General features: G+C 44.8%; 1 protein-coding gene across 1 annotated transcript in view; it reads left to right on the forward strand.

The window, feature by feature from the left end:
- The window catches only part of LOC118384680 (growth factor receptor-bound protein 2), a 51,817-nt gene that overhangs the window by 22,887 nt on the left and 9,930 nt on the right, over positions 1-19,000 (forward strand). The gene's annotated exons all lie outside the window — the stretch shown is intronic.

The following is a 19,000-nucleotide window of genomic DNA, read 5'->3' on the forward strand; positions in this document are numbered from 1 at the left end:
AGTGCAGGAAAATCTGATCACTGAAAATGGGAAAATATATCCATGCGCCACTTCAACCCATTGTTAAACGTGATCCACATTAAATGGGGCCGAGGTTGCAATACCTACAGCTTCCACACGATGTCAACAGTCTTGTCATTTGACTACGATTTGTTTCTTGGTCAAACAGACACAAGGCAGCGCAGTTCTTCTGGTCTCCGACCGGATATTTTGGTTGAGATTTACCCGGACATCATTTCCAGACGTACAGCTATAGAATATACACCGCCTCGTGATCAATTTGATCGCTTATTAACATTTACTAATACCTAAAGTTGCATTACAAAAGTATTTCGAAGTGTTTTGTGAAAGTTTATTGTAAGTCGCTCTGGATAAGAGCGTCTGCTAAATGACTTAAATGTAAATGTTTATCGTCAACTTTTTTAATTAAAAAAAATGACGTTACGTTATAAAACGTTATTTTTTTTGTTGATCACACAGTCTTCATAGATCGATATCTAGGCTATATATGGACCGATTTAATCGAAAAAAAGACCCAATAGTGATGTTTATGGGACATCTAGGAGTGCCAACAAAGAAGATGGTCAAAGGTAATGGTTTTATATTTTATTTGTGCGTTTTGTGTAGCGCCGACTATGCTAATTATTTTGTTTACGTCCCCTGCGGGTCTTTTGGGGTGTTACATGCTATCAGATAATAGCTTCTCCTGCTTTCACCGAAAAGCATTTTAAAAATCTGACTTGTTGCCTGGATTCACAACGAGTGTAGCTTTAATTCAGTACCCTGCATGTGTATTTTAATGAATGTTTGAGTTTTAACGAGTGCTATTAGCATTTAGCGTAGCGCATTTGCATTTCCAGATGTCTAGATGTGACGCCTGCGTGTCAGGTAGGAGCAAGAGGTTAAAGCTAGTGAGGGAGATAAGTGTTTCCAGTTTGAGATTTTTGTAGTTCGTTCCAGTCATTGGCAGCAGAGAACTGGCAGGCGAGGCGGCCAAAGGAAGAATTGGTTTTGGGGGTGACCAGAGATATACCTGCTGGAGCGTGTGCTACAGGTGGGTGCTACTATGGTGATCAGCGAGCTAAGGGGAAGCCAACTCTAGATTTAACTTTGGATTGGAGATGTTTGATGTGAGTCTGGAGAGTTTACAGTCTAACCAGACACCTAGGTATTTGTAGTTGTCCACATATTCTAAGTCAGAACCGTCCAGAGTAGTGATGCTGGACAGGCGGGCAGGTGCGGGCAGCGATCGGTTGAAGAGCATGCATTTAGTTTTACTTGTATTTAAGAGCAGTTGGAGGCCACGGAAGGAGAGTTGTATGCTATTGAAGCTCGTCTGGGGGTCCAAAGAAGGGCCAGAAGTATACAGAATGGTGTCGTCTGCGTAGAGGTGGATCAGAGACTCACCAGCAGCAAGAGCGACCTCATTGATGTATACAGAGAAGAGAGTCTGTCCAAGAATTGAACCCTGTGGCACCCCCATAAAGACTGCCAGAGGCCCGGACAACAGGCCCTCTGATCTGACACACTGAACTCTATCAGAGAAGTAGTTGGTGAACCAGGCGAGGCAATCATTTGAGAAACCAAGGCTATCGAGTCTGCCGATGAGGATATGGTGATTGACAGGGTCGAAAACCTTGGTTTTAATGAATACGGCTGCACATTATTGTTTCTTTTCGATAGAGGTTAAGATATCGTTTAGGACCTTGAGCGTGGCAGAGGTGCACCCATGACCAGCTCTGAAACCAGATTGCATAGTGGAGAAGGTATGGTGGGATTCGAAATGGTCGGTAATCTGTTTGTTGACTTGGCTTTTGAAGACTGTAGAAAGGCAGGGTAGGATAGATATAGGTCTGTAGCAGTTTGTTTCAAGAGTGTCCCCCCCTTTGAAGATGGGGATGAGCGCAGCTGCTTTCCAATCTTTGGGAATCTCAGACGTAACGAAAGAGAGGTTGAACAGGCTAGTAATAGGGGTGGCAACAATTTTGGCAGATAATCTGGACCCTTTCTTTCTAAAAATGATCTGGCCTGGCTGATTTGTAGGGGTCCAGATTTTGGAGCTCTTTCAGAACATCACCCTGACTGGATTTGGGAGAAGGAGAAATGGGGAAGGCTTGGGCGAGTTGCTGTGCGGGGTACAGTGCATTTGGCCGGGGTAGGGGTAGCCAGGTGGAAGGCATGGCCAGCCGTAGAAACATGCTTATTGAAATTCTCAATTATAGTGGATTTATTGGTGTTGACAGTGTTTCCTATCCTCAGTGCAGTGGGCAGCTGGGAGGTGTTCTTATTCTCCATGGACTTTACAGTGTCCCAGAACTTTTTTGAGTTTGTGTTGCAGGAAGCAAATTTCTGCTTGAAAAAGCTAGCCTTGGCTTTTCTAACTGCTTGTGTATATTGGTTTCTAACTTCCCTGAAAAGTTGCATATCACTGAGGTTGTTCGATGCTAATGCAGAATGCCACAGGATGTTTTTGTGTTGGTTAAGGGCAGTCAGGTCTGGAGAGAACCAAGGGCTATATCTGTTCCTGGTTCTACATTTCTTGAATGGGGCATACTTATTTAAGATGGTGACGGGATGAGGTCAATATCCTACCAGAATACCCGGGCCAGGTTGACTAGAAAGGCCTGCTCGCCAAAGTGTTTCAGGGAGCGTTTGACAGTGATGAGTGGAGGTCGCTTGACCACTGACCCATTACGGATGCAGGCAATGAGGCAGTGATTGCTGAGATCTTGGTTGAAAACAGCAGAGGTGTATTTAGAGGGAAAGTTGGTTAGGATGATATCTATGATGGTGCCCGAGTTTACGTCTTTGGGGTGGAACCTGGAAGGTTCATTGATCATTTGTGTGAGATTGAGGGCATTAAGCTTAGATTGTAGGATGGCTGGGGTTTTAAGCATGTTCCAGTTTAGGTCACCTAGCAGCATGAGCTCTGAAGATAGATGGGGGGGAAATCAGTTCACATATGGTGTCCAGAGCACAGCTGGGGGCAGAGGGTGGTCTATAAGCAGGCGGCAACTGTGAGAGACTTGTTTTTAGAGAGTTTAATTTTTAAAAGTAGAAGTTATAATTGTTTGGGTACAGACCTGGATAGTAGAACAGAACTGCAGGCTATCTCTGCAGTAGATTGCAACACCGACCCCGTTAGCTGTTCTATCTTGTCTGAAAATGTTGTGGTTAGGAATGGAGATTTTTGAGTTTTTGGTGGTCTTCCTAAACCAGGATTCAGACACGGCTAGGACATCTGGGTTGGCAGAGTGTGCTAAAGCAGTGAATAAAACAAACTTAGGGAGGAGACTTCTAATGTGAACATGCATGAAACCAAGGCTATTACTGTTACAGAAGTCATCAAAAGAGAGCGCCTGGGGTATAGGAGTGGAGCTAGGCACTGCAGGGCTTGGATTCACATCTACATCACCAGAGGAACAGAGGAGGAGTAGGATAAGGGTACAGCTAAAAGCTATGAGAATTGGTCGTCTAGGACGTCCGGAACAGAGAGTAAAAGGAGGTTTCTGGGGGCGATAAAATAGCTTCAAGGTATAATGTCCAGACCAAGGTATGGTAGGATGTGAATACATTGGAGGTAAACCTAGGCATGGAGTGATGATGAGAGATATATTGTCTCTAGAAACATCATTGAAACCACGTGATGTCATCGCATGTGTGGGTGGTGGAACTGAGAGTTTGGATAAGGTATAATGAGCAGGGCTAGAGGCGCTACAGTGAAATAAGCCAATTAACACTAACCAGAACAGCAATGGACAATGCATATTGACATTAAGGGGCATGCTTAGCCGAGTGATCATAAGGGTCCAGTGAGTAGTGAGGTTGGTTAGGGTCACGGCGATTCAGACAGCTAGCCGGGCCATCGGTAGCAAGCTGGCAGAGGATGGAGTTCTGTTTTTAGCCACCTCTTGCGTTTCGGTCAGTAGATTAGTGGTGTTCTGTGTGGTAGAGGGGACCAATCCTATTGGCAAAATAGATATAGTTATAGTGACCCAAGAAAATTGTCCGATAGACCTATTCAGATAGCAGTCGATAAGACAGCTAACGATTAGCAGGCCACAGATGGACGTTCAGGTAACGTCGCGATGGAGGGGCCATTTGAATAACTCCCTCGGGCAGATAACGTCGGAAGTCCAGTCATGAAGGCCCGGTGGGGCTCCGTGCCTGCAGTAAAACGGGTCCGAATAGGTGATTGTAGCCCAGGAGTGGCTGATGGAACTCTTCAGCTGGCTAGCGCCGGAATGATTGATGTTTGCTCCGGGACCGACGTAAGCAATAGTCACTCGGATATAAGCTAGCTAGCTGTAAGATCCAGGTATAAATGTCCAGAGCTTGCGGTAGAAATCCAGGGATGTGGAGAGAAATAGGTCCGATATGCTCTGGTGTGAGTTGCGTTGTACAAAACTGCCGATAGCTTTTTGAACTAAAGGATAGCTGATGACCACCAACCGTGGTTAGCTGAACACTAACGTTAGCCAGTAAACTTCTGTTGTGGATTTCAGATTTGAGGTGAATAATACTTCAAAAATAAATAAAAAATTGGTGAGGCAAGAGTGTTTTAAAGTTGAAATTTTTTAGGAAAAAAAAATATATAAAAGATATGCGAAGAAAATATGTAAATATATACACTGCTCAAAAGAATAAAGGGAACACTAAAATAACACATCCTCGATCTGAACGAATTAAATATTCTTATTAAATACTTTTTTCTTTACATAGTTGAATGTGCTGAGAACAAAAATCACGCAAAAATTATCAATGGAAATCAAATTTATCAACCCATGGAGGTCTGGATTTGGAGTCTCACTCAAAATTAAAGTGGAAAACCACACTACAGGCTGATCCAACTTTGATGTAATGTCCTTAAAACAAGTCAAAATGAGGCTCAGTAGTGTGTGTGGCCTCCACGTGCCTGTATGACCTCCCTACAACGCCTGGGCATGCTCCTGATGAGGTGGCGGATGGTCTCCTGAGGGATCTCCTCCCAGACCTGGACTAAAGCATCCGCCAACTCCTGGACAGTCTGTGGTGCAACGTGGCGTTGGTGGATGAAGCGAGACATGATGTGCTCAATTGGATTCAGGTCTGGGGAACGGGCGGGCCAGTCCATAGCATCAATGCCTTCCTCTTGCAGGAACTACTGACACACTCCAGCCACATGAGGTCTAGCATTATCTTTTTCTGTTTTTGTTTTTGTGTGGAATGTCTGCTTTGTCTGCTTTGCTGCACAGTTACTGCGCTATCTTGGTCAGGTCATTATTGTAAAAGAGAATGTGTTCAATGATTTACCTGGTTAAATTAAAGGTTAAAGAAAATAAACTAAACAGGGCTGCTTCCTTGCTGGAATATCCCAGGGGAAAGGCCCAGAATAAATGTCAGCTCAAGGTACCGTCATAAAATGAAATTGAATTCAGGTTCCCATGTATAATTAACCAAATATAAAGACAACATGCAAACTTTGTACATTCACCAGAACAAAGCAAAACAAAAATAACTTATTTTACTAATATTTTCCCATTCACAATGAAAACCCTGTGATATCGGTATTCTACCAACATACCCATCTGTGTTTAAAGGTTGACTTGAGACCAAGAAGAAAAGTTTTATAGTGGCAACCAATTTATGACCCATGAAGGCATAGCAGTCAGACGTCCTTTGTCCTCGTCTTGTTGTGTGTGTAACTTCCGGCGCCGACAGAGATGGCCGCCTCGCTTCGCGTTCCTAGGAAACTATGCAGTTTTTTGTTTTTTTACGTGTTATTTCTTACATTAGTACCCCAGGTCATCTTAGGTTTCATTACATACAGTCGAGAAGAACTACTGAATATAAGATCAGCGTCAACTCACCATCAGTACGACCAAGAATATGTTTTCCGCGACGCGGATCCTGTGTTCTGCCTTACAAACAGGTCAACGGAATGGATCGCATGCAGCGACCCCCAAAAAAAACGACTTCGTAAAAGAGGGAAACGTAGCGGTCTTCTGGTCAGACTCAGGACACGGGCACATCGCGCACCACTACCTAGCATTCTTCTTGCCAATGTCCAGTCTCTTGACAACAAGGTTGATGAAATCCGAGCAAGGGTAGCATTCCAGAGGGACATCAGAGACTGTAACGTCCTCTGCTTCATCGAAACATGGCTCACTGGGAAGACGCTATCCAGGGCGGTGCAGCCAACGGGTTTCTCCACGCATCGCGCCGACAGAAACAAACATCTTTCTGGTAAGAAGAGTGGCGGGGGCGTATGCCTCATGACTAACGAGACATGGTGTGATGAAAGAAACATACAGGAACTCAAATCCTTCTGTTCACCTGATTTAGAATTCCTCACAATCAAATGTAGACCGCATTATCTACCAAGAGAATTCTCTTCGATTATAATCACAGCCGTATATATCCCCCCCCCAAGCAGACACATCGATGGCTCTGAACGAACTTTATTTAACTCTTTGCAAACTGGAAACCATTTATCCGGAGGCTGCATTCATTGTAGCTGGGATTTTAACAAAGCTAATCTGAAAACAAGACTCCCTAAATTTTATCAGCATATCGATTGCGCAACCAGGGGTGGTAAAACCTTGGATCATTGTTACTCTAACTTCCGCGACGCATATAAGGCCCTGCCCCGCCCCCCTTTCGGAAAATCTGACCACGACTCCATTTTGTTGATCCCTGCCTACAGACAGAAACTTAAAAAAGAGGCTCCCACGCTGAGGTCTGTCCAACGCTGGTCCGACCAAGCTGACTCCACACTCCAAGACTGGTTCCATCACGTGGACTGGGACATGTTTCGTATTGCGTCAGATAAAAATATACGCTGATTCGGTGTGCGAGTTCATTAGAACGTGCGTTGAAGATGTCGTTCCCATAGCAACGATAAAAACATTCCCTAACCAGAAACTGTGGATTGATGGCAGCATTCGCGTGAAACTGAAAGCCCGAACCACTGCTTTTAATCAGGGCAAGGTGTCTGGTAACATGACCGAATATAAACAATGCAGCTATTCCCTCCGCAAGGCTATTAAACAAGCTAAGCGTCAGTACAGAGACAAAGTAGAATCTCAATTCAACGGCTCAGACACAAGAGGCATGTGGCAGGGTCTACAGTCAATCACGGACTACAAGAAGAAACCCAGCCTAGTCACGGACCAGGATGTCTTGCTCCCAGGCAGACTAAATAACTTTTTTTGCCCGCTTTGAGGACAATACAGTGCCACTGACACGGACTGCAACGAAAACATGCGGTCTCTCCTTCACTGCAGCCGAGGTGAGTAAGACATTTAAACGTGTTAACCCTCGCAAGGCTGCAGGCCCAGACGGCATCCCCAGCCGTGGCTTCAGAGCATGCGCAGACCAGCTGGCCGGTGTGTTTACGGACATATTCAATCAATCCCTATACCAGTCTGCTGTTCCCACATGCTTCAAGAGGGCCACCATTGTTCCTGTTCCCAAGAAAGCTAAGGTAACTGAGCTAAACGACTACCGCCCCGTAGCACTCACTTCCGTCATCATGAAGTGCTTTGAGATACTAGTCAAGGACCATATCACCTCCACCCTACCTGACACCCTAGACCCACTCCAATTTGCTTACCGCCCAAATAGGTCCACAGACGACGCAATGTCAACCACACTGCACACTGCCCTAACCCACCTGGACAAGAGGAATACCTATGTGAGAATGCTGTTCATCGACTACAGCTCGGCATTCAACACCATAGTACCCTCCCAGCTCGTCATCAAGCTCGAGACCCTGGGTCTCGACCCCGCCCTGTGCAACTGGGTACTGGACTTCCTGACGGGCCGCCCCCAGGTGGTGAGGGTAGGCAACAACATCTCCTCCCCGCTGATCCTCAACACGGGGGCCCCACAAGGGTGCGTTCTGAGCCCTCTCCTGTACTCCCTGTTCACCCACGACTGCGTGGCCACGCACGCTCCAACTCAATCATCAAGTTTGCGGACGACACAACAGTGGTAGGCTTGATTACCAACAACGACGAGACGGCCTACAGAGAGGAGGTGAGGGCCCTCGGAGTGTGGTGTCAGGAAAATAACCTCACACTCAACGTCAACAAAACTAAGGAGATGATTGTGGACTTCAGGAAACAGCAGAGGGAACACCCCCCTATCCACATCGATGGAACAGTAGTGGAGAGGGTAGCAAATTTTAAGTTCCTCGGAATACACATCACAGACAAACTGAATTGGTCCACTCACACTGACAGCGTCGTGAAGAAGGCGCAGCAGCGCCTCTTCAACCTCAGGAGGCTGAAGAAATTCGGCTTGTCATCAAAAGCACTCACAAACTTCTACAGATGCACAATCGAGAGCATCCTGGCGGGCTGTATCACCGCCTGGTACGGCAACTGCTCCGCACAACGCATCACCGGGGGCAAACTACCTGCCCTCCAGGACACCTACACCACCCGATGTTACAGGAAGGCCATAAAGATCATCAAGGACATCAACCACCCGAGCCACTGCCTGTTCACCCCGCTATCATCCAGAAGGCGAGGTCAGTACAGGTGCATCAAAGCTGGGACCGAGAGACTGAAAAACAGCTTCTATTTCAAGGCCATCAGACTGTTAAACAGCCACCACTAACATTGAGTGGCTGCTGCCAACACACTGTCATTGACACTGACCCAAATCCAGCCACTTTAATAATGGGAATTGATGGGAAATGATGTAAATATATCACTAGCCACTTTAAACAATGCTACCTTATATAATGTTACTTACCCTACATTATTCATCTCATATGCATACGTATATACTGTACTCTATATCATCGACTGCATCCTTATGTAATACATGTATCACTAGCCACTTTAACTATGCCACTTTGTTTACTTTGTCTACATACTCATCTCATATGTATATACTGTACTCGATACCATCTACTGTATGCTGCCCTGTACCATCACTCATTCATATATCCTTATGTACATATTCTTTATCCCCTTACACTGTGTATAAGACAGTAGTTTTGGAATTGTTAGTTAGATTACTTGTTGGTTATCACTGCATTGTCGGAACTAGAAGCACGAGCATTTCGCTACACTCGCATTAACATCTGCTTACCATGTGTATGTGACAAATAAAATTTGATTTGATATATATATATATACACTGCTCAAACAAATAATGGGAATACTTAAACAACACAATGTAACTCCAAGTCAATCACACTTCTGTGAAATCAAACTGTCCACTTAGGAAGCAACACTGATTGACAATAAATTTCACATGCTGTTGTGCAAATGGAATAGACAACAGGTGGAAATTATAGGCATTTAGCAAGAACCCCAATAAAGGAGTGGTTCTGCAGGTGGTGACCACAGACCACTTCTCAGTTCCTATGCTTCCTGGCTGATGTTTTGGTCACTTTTGAATGCTGGCGGTGCTTTCACTCTAGTGGTAGCATGAGACGGAGTCTACAACCCATACAAGTGACTCAGGTAGTGCAGCTCATTCAGGATGGCACATCAATGCGAGATGTGGCAAGAAGGTTTGCTGTGTCTGTCAGCGTAGTGTCCAGAGCATGGAGGCGCTACCAGGAGACAGGCCAGTACATCAGGAGACGTGGAGGAGGCCGTAGGAGGGCAACAACCCAGCAGCAGGACCGCTACCTCCGCCTTTGTGCAAGGAGGAGCACTGCCAGAGCCCTGCAAAATCAAATGGTCAGAAACAGACTCCATGAGGGTGGTATGAGGGCCCGATGTCCACACGTGGGGGTTGTGCTTACAGCCCAACACCGTGCAGGACGTTTGGCATTTGCCAGAGAACATCAAGATTGGCAAATTCGCCACTGGCGCCCTGTGCTCTTCACAGATGAAAGCAGGTTCACACTGAGCACATGTGACCGTCTGGAGACGCCGTGGAGAACATTCTGCTGCCTGCAACATCCTCCAGCATGACCGGTTTGGCGGTGGATCAGTCATGGTGTGGGGTGGCATTTCTTTGGGGGGCCGCACAGCCTTCCATGTGCTCGCCAGAGGTAGCCTGACTGCCATTAGGTACCGAGATGAGATCCTCAGACCCCTTGTGAGACCATATGCTGGTGCGGTTGGCCCTGGGTTCCTCCTAATGCAAGACAATGCTGGACCTCATGTGGCTGGAGTGTGTCAGCAGTTCCTGCAAGAGCAAGCATTGATGCTATGGACTGGCCCGCCTTTTCCCCAGACCTGAATCCAATTGAGCACATCATGTCTCGCTCCATCCACCAACGCCACGTTGCACCACAGACTGTCCAGGAGTTGGCGGATGCTTTAGTCCAGGTCTGGGAGGAGATCCCTCAGGAGACCATCTGCCACCTCATCAGGAGCATGCCCAGGCGTTGTAGGGAGGTCATACAGGCACGTGGAGGCCACACACACTACTGAGCCTCATTTTGACTTGTTTTAAGGACATTACATCAAAGTTGGATCAGCCTGTAGTGTGGTTTTCCACTTTCATTTTGAATGTGACTCCAAATCCAGACCTCCATGGGTTGATAAATTTGATTTCCATTGATAATTTTTGCGTGATTTTTGTTCTCAGCACATTCAACTATGTAAAGAAAAAGGTATTTAATAAGAATATTTCATTCATTCAGATTTAGGATGTGTTATTTTAGTGTTCCCTTTATTCTTTTGAGCAGTGTATATACAACATATCAAAAAACAATTCTAACACACACAAAAAAATATATATTTAAAAAAACAGTACACCCTTTGGAAGTCCTCTACACAATATTTTGCTGCCTTTGCCATGTCCCATAGCAGTCTCTTTCTGATGTAAAGCAGAGGCAAACTGAACAAGTGGTGCAGTTCATGCGACACAGAACACGACACCTCCATGCTGTGCCCTTTTGGCCCTGAGGCATAGTCATGCCTGCAGTAATGAACTGTGGCATATGAACACCACTGGAGGCAGGAGTATAGGCGTCAGAGGTAGAGCGGGCAGCTTGGCACCGGGGGCTCCAAGTCAGAGTTGCTATCACTGTGAAAGAAAACATTTAAAAAAATATTTGTATTGTATGAGCCTTTTATCATCACATAAAATAAACAGATATGTATTGTATAGAGCAGAGGGAACAGTCACTAAGGTGAAGTGCTGTTCCATTCAACTCCGGCCATTGTTGTGGGCCTGCCGTCCCCTGAACAGCACCCGATGGCTATTTCATATGGAAATGGAGAGGAGTAGCAGGCGCAGTGGCCATGTGTATGTTTGCTGTTCTACTCCATTCCATTTTAATAACAAAATGGAAAATATATATCTGACATGGAATATACAGTGGGGCAAAAAAGTATTTAGTCAGCCACCAATTGTGCATGTTCTCCCACTTAAAAAGATGAGAGGCCTGTAATTTTTATCATCGGTACACTTCAACTATGACAGACGAAATGAGGAAAAGAAATCCAGAAAATCACATTGTAGGATTTTTAATGAATTTATTTGCAAATTATGGTGGAAAATAAGTATTTGGTCACCTACAAACAAGCAAGATTTCTGGCTCTCACAGACCTGTAACTTCTTCTTTAAGAGGCTCCTCTGTCCTCCACTCGTTACCTGTATTAATGGCACCTGTTTGAACTTGTTATCAGTATGAAAGACACCTGTCCACAACCTCAAACAGTCACACTCCAAACTCCACTATGGCCAAGACCAAAGAGCTGTCAAAGGACACCAGAAAAAAGATGTTGACCTGCACCAGGCTGGGAAGACTGAATCTGCAATAGGTAAGCAGCTTGGTTTGAAGAAATCAACTGTGGGAGCAATTATTAGGAAATGGAAGACATACAAGAGCACTGATAATCTCCCTTGATCTGGGGCTCCACGCAAGATCTCACCCCGTGGGGTCAAAATGATCACAAGAACGGTGAGCAAAAATGACCTAGTGAATGACCTGCAGAGAGCTGGGACCAAAGTAACAAAGCCTACCATCAGTAACACACTATGCCGCCAGGGACTCAAATCCTGCAGTTCCAGACGTGTCCCCCTGCTTAAGCCAGTACATGTCCAGGTCCGTCTGAAGTTTGCTAGAGAGCATTTGGATGATCCAGAAGAAGATTGGGAGAATGTCATATGGTCAGATGAAACCAAAATATAACTTTCTGGTAAAAACTCAACTCGTCGTGTTTGGAGGACAAAGGATGCTGAGTTGCATCCAAAGAACACCATACCTACTGTGAATCATGGGGGTGGGAACATCATGCTTTGGGGCTGTTTTTCTGCAAAGGGACCAGGACGACTGATCCGTGTAAAGGAAAGAATGAATGGGGCCATGTATCGTGAGATTTTGAGTAAAAACCTCCTTCCATCAGCATGACAATGATCCCAAACACACCGCCCAGGCAACGAAGGAGTGGCATAGCCAGTCTCCAGACCTCAACCCCATCTAAAATCTTTGGAGGGAGTTGAAAGTCCGTGTTGCCCAGCAACAGCCCCAAAACATCACTGCTCTAGAGGAGATCTGCATGGAGGAATGGGCCAAAATACCAGCAACGGTGTGTGAAAACCTTGTGAAGACTTACAGAAAACGTTTGACCTCTCATTGCCAACATAGGGTATATAACAAAGTATTGAGAAACTTTTGTTATTGACCAAATACTTATTTTCCACCATAATTTGCAAATAAATTCATTAAATATCCTACAATGTCATTTTCTGGATTTTTGTTCTCTTTTTGTCTATCATAGTTGATGATGAATGATTACAGGCCTCTCATCTTTTTAAGTGGGAGAACTTGCACAATTGGTGGCTGACTAAATACTTTTTTGCCCCACTGTATATAGACTTATATTATTGACTGTATGTTTGTTTTACTCCACGTGTAACTTGGTGTTGTTGTATGTGTCGAACTCCTTTGTTTTAGCTTGGCTGTTCGCAATTGTAAATGAGAACTTGTTCTCAACTTGCCTACCTGGTTTAAATAAAGGTGAAATAAATATGGAGAGAAAAACAGGTTCGTTATGCTCTGGTACTAACTGGCGAGAGCTTTCCGAGCTAAAGGTTAGCTGATGACCGCTAGCAGTGGTTTGCTAACTGGTAGGTTGGTTGGCTGGCAAGTTTCAGTTACATTACATTACATTTAAGTCATTTAGCAGACGCTCTTGATTCCAGATATGAAGTATATAGAAATATTTTAGAAAAACCCCCCAGATCTACACCACATTGGGTGAGGCAGGTTGCAGGAGAGTATTTAGAAGTTGAGGTTTAGGAAAATATTTTTAAAAGATATGTAATGTAAATAGATCTATACAAGGGACACGACAGGACAAAGACAAAGACGTCTGACTGCTACGCCATCTTGGATTTAGCAGGTCACAAGGGTAAAGTGGCCCTTGTAGCTCTTTCACACCATCACCCACAAACATGAGCTTCAGTCACTCGCACCATTAGATCACACTTTTACCCGGACCCCTAAGGCACTGGTAGTCCACAGATTTAAAATGATGCTATGCATGAATCAGCAGTGAGTGTTTAGATATGTATAACAGGCCTTGCATTTCCCGGCGGAATTCACGGCCATGTATGGCCGTAATTCCCCTAAAATAATCCATGCCTTGTGGCCAAAGGGATGAATATAATTCTAATTCCCTTCCCTTGGCTGTCAATCACGGTGCTCCGAAGCACCTCTCACTCACATAGCACTCTAAGATATTTCAATTCTTATTATTCAATGCCCGACACACGATCTGGTCCTTCTCACAGGTGTCATAGCTCCGAAGTAGGTTGCAGTGAATGACATTTTATTTTCGTGTCAAATCGCAAATAGGCAACCCATCCCTTTATGGGATTAATAATTCAGTGATAATTCTTCCGGTGTTCTTTGCATCGCATAGAGTGAAGAAAAAAATAATAAGATAAAAACCAATACATAAAAGTAAATAAGGTTATCCAAACAATAATTATGTCCCAAGAGCTGTAAAAATATACAAGTGAAGACCGACACATCATAGTTGCAACGACACGTGTCCTTAGAGCTGTCCACATTTACTTTTCGTCAGCCAACAAGATGAGTAAAAAACAGCAAAATCACTAGCCTATGTCAATCTACTATCCCCCATAGTACAAAAATGTACCTATTCTATTGGTCAGCTTGTCCTTCTGTGTGAGAGCTAAATATTCCAAATACTCTGGGACAGTTGTTACATCAGATCCCAAATTAATACAACCACTGTACATCAAACTTTAAAAAGCAATGAGGCTGATGCAACAGATCAGAACGTTTCTCTTAAAATGTTGATAAACTATTAGGCTATTTCTTCACATTATAAGCGCAGCAATGCGCACACGGCAATAGGATATAAGTGCAACTGTTCCAAAATGCAATTAGCGGGAAAAAAACGTTTTCAAAAGTGCACCGCAAATGCGAGCAGTTGAATATGACAGAGATTAAAATATCCTTCAGAAATGTAGAAAGAGGGAAAGAGGCATGGGTTAATATGACTAAGATTGTGAATTTGGCTGCTGGACAACAAAATAAAGTTGAACCTGAGAGAAATACTGGTTTCACTGGTATATGAGGAAGTGTTATTAAAAGAATCCCCTTAACATTCCTATGATCAGAACATGGTAAGACATGCCTCATAAGATGACGAAACTTCTGGGTTTTAAACATTTATGGTTAAATAGTTTCAAAATGTTCACTGCCTCCGCTCAGATTGCAAGGTTGTTGATGTTGTGGTGAGCAACAGGCCTTTCTCTCATATGTGAACGAACAGTGCCTCAAGTACACTACGGGACCTGTACACTATGTGGACACCTGCTCGTTGAACATCTCATTCCAAAATCATGGCCATTAATATGGAGTTGGTCCCCCCTTTGCTGCTGTAACAGCCTCCACTCTTCTGGGAAGGCTTTACACTAGATGTTGGAATATTTCTGCAGGGACTTGCTTCCATTCATCCACAAGTGCATTAGTGAGGTTGGGCGATGAGGCCAGGCTCGCAGTCACCGTTCCAATTCATCTTAAAGGTGTTCAATGGGGTTGAGGTCAGGGCAGGCCAGTCAAGTTCTTCCTCACTGATTTCGACAAACCAATTCTATATGGACCTCGCTTTGTGCACTGGGATATTGTCAAGCTGGAACAGGAAAGGGCCTTCCCCAATCTGTTGCCACACAGTTGGAAGCACAGAATCATGTAGAATGTCATTGTATGCTGTAGCATTATGATTTCCCTTCACTGGAACTAAGGAGCCTAGCCTGAACCATGAAACAGCCTCAGACCATTATTCCTCCTCCACCATACTTCACAGTTGGCACTATGCATTCGGGCAGGTGGCGTTCTCCTGGCATCCCCCAAACCCAGTTACGTCTGTCGGACTGCCAGGTGGTGAAGTGTGATTCATCACTCCAGAGAATGTGTTTCCACTGCTCCAGAGTCCAATGGTGGTGAGCTTGACACCACTCCAGCTGACGCTTGGCACTGCGCATGGTAATCTTAGGCTTGTGTGCGGCTGCTTGGCCATGAAGCTCCCGTCGAACAGTTATTGTGCAGACGTTGCTTCCAGAGGCAGTTTGGAACTCGGCAGTGAGTGTTAAAACCAAGGACAGACTATTTTTACGCTCCTCTGCACTTGGTGGTCCCATTCTGTGATCTTATGTGGCCATTGCAATAAATTGCAATGTCTGTACTGTGAGATACCGAAGACAGAGCTACAGGGAGACAGGACGGACAACTGATCATCCTCACAGTGGCAGACCACGTGTAACAACACCTGCACAGGATCGGTACATCCCACCATCAGGTGGTACACAATCCCTCCATCAGTGCTCAGACGGTCTCCAATAGGCTGAGAGAGGCTGGACTGAGGGCTTGATGTAAGGCAGATCCTCACCAGACAACACCAGCAACAACGTCGTCTATGGGCACATCCACTGTCGCTGGACCAGACGAGACTGGCAAAAAGTGCTCTTCACTGATGAGTCACAGTTTTGTCTCACCAGAGGTGATGGTCGGATTTGCGTTTTATCATCGAAGGAATGAGCGTTACACCGAGGCCTGTACTCTGGAGCGGGATCAATTTGGCGGTGGAGGGTCCGTCATGGTCTGGGGCGGTGTGTCACAGCATCATCTGACTGAGCTTGTTGTCATTACTGGCAATCTCAACGCTGTGTGTTAGAGGGAAGACATCCTCCTCCCTCATGTGGTACCCTTCCTGCAGGCTCATCCTGACATGACCCTTCAGCATGACAATGCCACCAACCATACGCTTGTTCTATGCGTGATTTCCTGCAAGACAGGAATGTCAGTGTTCTGCCATGGCCAGCGAAGAGCATACACTTATGCTTTTCTTAGGAGAATAGTTGTTTTTTGGTTTTCAAATCAATTTAATTGACTATTTTGGTTAAACTCTCTGGGATATTCGGGACGGTAGCGTCCCACCCCGCCAATAGCCAGTGAAAGTGCAGGGCGTCAAAAATCTCATAGTTAAAATTCCTCAAGCATACAAGTATTTTCACCATTAAAGATATCATTCTCGTTAATCCAGCCACAGTGTCTGATTTCAAAAAGGCTTTACAGCAAAAGCACCACAAACGATTATGTTAGGTCACCGCCAAGTCACAGAAAAACACAACCATTTTTCCAGCCAAAGAAAGGAGTCACAAAAAGCAGAAATATAGATAAAATGAATCACTAACCTTTGATGATCTTCATAAGATGACACTCATAGGACTTCATGTTACACAATACATGTATGTTTTGTTCGATAAATTGCATATTTATATAAAAAAAACTCATTTTACATTGGCGTGTTATGTTCAGTAGTTCCAAAACATGCAGTGATTTTGCAGAGCCACATCAATTTACAGAAATACTCATAATAAACATTGATAAAAGATACAACTATTACACATGGAACTTTAGATAACCTTCTCCTTAATGCAACTGCTGTCTCAGATTTAAAAAAAACTTTACGCAAAAAGCATGCCATGCAATAATCTGAGTACGGCGCTCAGAGACCAAAACAGCCAAAGAGATATCCGCCCATGTTGTGGAATCACCATTAGTCCGAAATAGCATTATAAATATTCACTTACATTTGATCTTCATCAGAATGCACTCCCAGGAATCCCAGTTTCACAATGTTTGATTTGTTCGATTAAGTTCATAATTTATGTCCAAATACCTCCTTTTGTTAGGGCGTTTGGTGAACAAATCCAAACGCTTGTGCAAGTCCAGCCCAAAAGGTTGGACGAAAAGTTCAAAAAGTTATATTACAGGTCGTAGAAATATGTCAAACGAAGTATAGAGTCAATCTTTACTATGTTTTTATCATAAATCTTCAATAATGTTCCAACCAGAGAATTCCTTTGTCTGTAGAAAAGCAATGGAACGCAAGCTAATGGCCGCGCGTCACAAGCTTGTGGCAATCTGCCAGACACCTGGCTCAATCCCCTCTCATTCGCCCCCATTTCACAGTAGAAGCATCAAACAAAGCTCTAAAGACTGTTGACATCTAAAATGACCCCACAGACACTGTGTATTGGAATGGCAATGAGTTGAAAAACTACAAACCTCAGATCATCATTCAAACAGTTTTAGAAACTTCAGAGTGTTTTCTATCCAAATATACTAATAATATGCATATTCTAGCTTTTATGGCTGAGTAGCAAGCAGTTTACTCTGGGCACCTTATTCATCTAAGCTACTTAATACTACCCCCCAGTCACCAAGAAGTTAATGGCCTTGGTGCCCTGGCAGATTGGGCAAATGGCCTTACCCCTTAAATCACGATATCCAAGCCTGTTGTAATATCTGCAAGAGAACATGAGGGAGTGTCTGTGAGCTGTTATGTTTGAGGTAGATAGCTAAGTCGTGAACTGTGTAGGTGATGAGACTAAGGTGGAGTGTAGTGTTTGTGTTTGTAATAAGATGTAGAGAAAGTGAGTTCAGAGTTCCAGGCCGCATGCATGTCTGCCACGTCTACACATGTGCAATCAGCCATTCCCAGAGGCTGCCTGCCTGCATTGCCCCACCAATTGTAAGAACACACACACACACACACACACACACGCACGCACGCACGCACGCACGCACGCACGCACACAGAGAGAGAGAGAGAGAGAAACACACACACACACAGAGAGAAACACACACTGCCACAGGCATACTCTCCCATCACTGTGCCTGTCTCCCCCCTGTGCTCCTCACAACCTATTCACATTCACTCACATTATCATAGTGCCACAGGCATGGACTCCTCACTCCCCCCCCCTCTTTAATTTTGTCTCTTGTGCCTTAGTGGCTGTGGTTCTACAGTGACAGCTGGTGTGCTGCAGGCTAGCTGGAGCAGAGAGGTCAGAGAGCACTGAGGCCAGTGACCAGCTGGGGGGGGAATAGCCAGACCCCATCATCCCATCATCGGGGCTTTGAGAAGTAGGAGGGTGTGGTGGAAAGTGTGTATAGGCCTAATGTCAATCTCACCACTGACACTGTACTACTGACACTGATGGCCTGGGATGCCTTCACATAGTCTTACATGACTCCTGTTTCAGTTGGCTCCTGCTTGCCTCTTTCCACTAAGCCATGGTGTCTTTTACCACCAGGGGGACTGGTTGCTTGCGTGGGCTTCAGATCAACACTACACACCGAAGTAGAACAAGACTGAGCTCTTCTGAAAAACTTGACTCTTACAGGATGGGGCGGGATTAAAAGACGGCAAAAGAAGCATATCTGTAGTTTCTGGTTAGATAGAGTTATGACTGTTAGATGTTGTGACATGAGTAGGTCCTTCCTCTCTACCCTAGCTGCAGCTTTTCTTTTGTGAACAATGTAAAATGATACCTGAGAGAACATGTCTAGCTGCATTTACATTGTTGTGTATGCATTATCGAGATGTTTCCCAACCGCTGTGTTGAAGCATAGATCAGTACTCTGTGGTCAGAAGCCCTCTGTACTGCTGCACTACTCGCTGTACAACACAGCCTGCCAACTAAACTGTGCAGTACTTGTCTGCCTTTCCCTCTAGGGGAACTACACGCCTACTGTGTAAATTACTGTATGTCT

Source organism: Oncorhynchus keta, chromosome 5 (assembly GCF_023373465.1).
Source record: "Oncorhynchus keta strain PuntledgeMale-10-30-2019 chromosome 5, Oket_V2, whole genome shotgun sequence".
Classification (NCBI taxonomy): domain Eukaryota; kingdom Metazoa; phylum Chordata; class Actinopteri; order Salmoniformes; family Salmonidae; genus Oncorhynchus; species Oncorhynchus keta.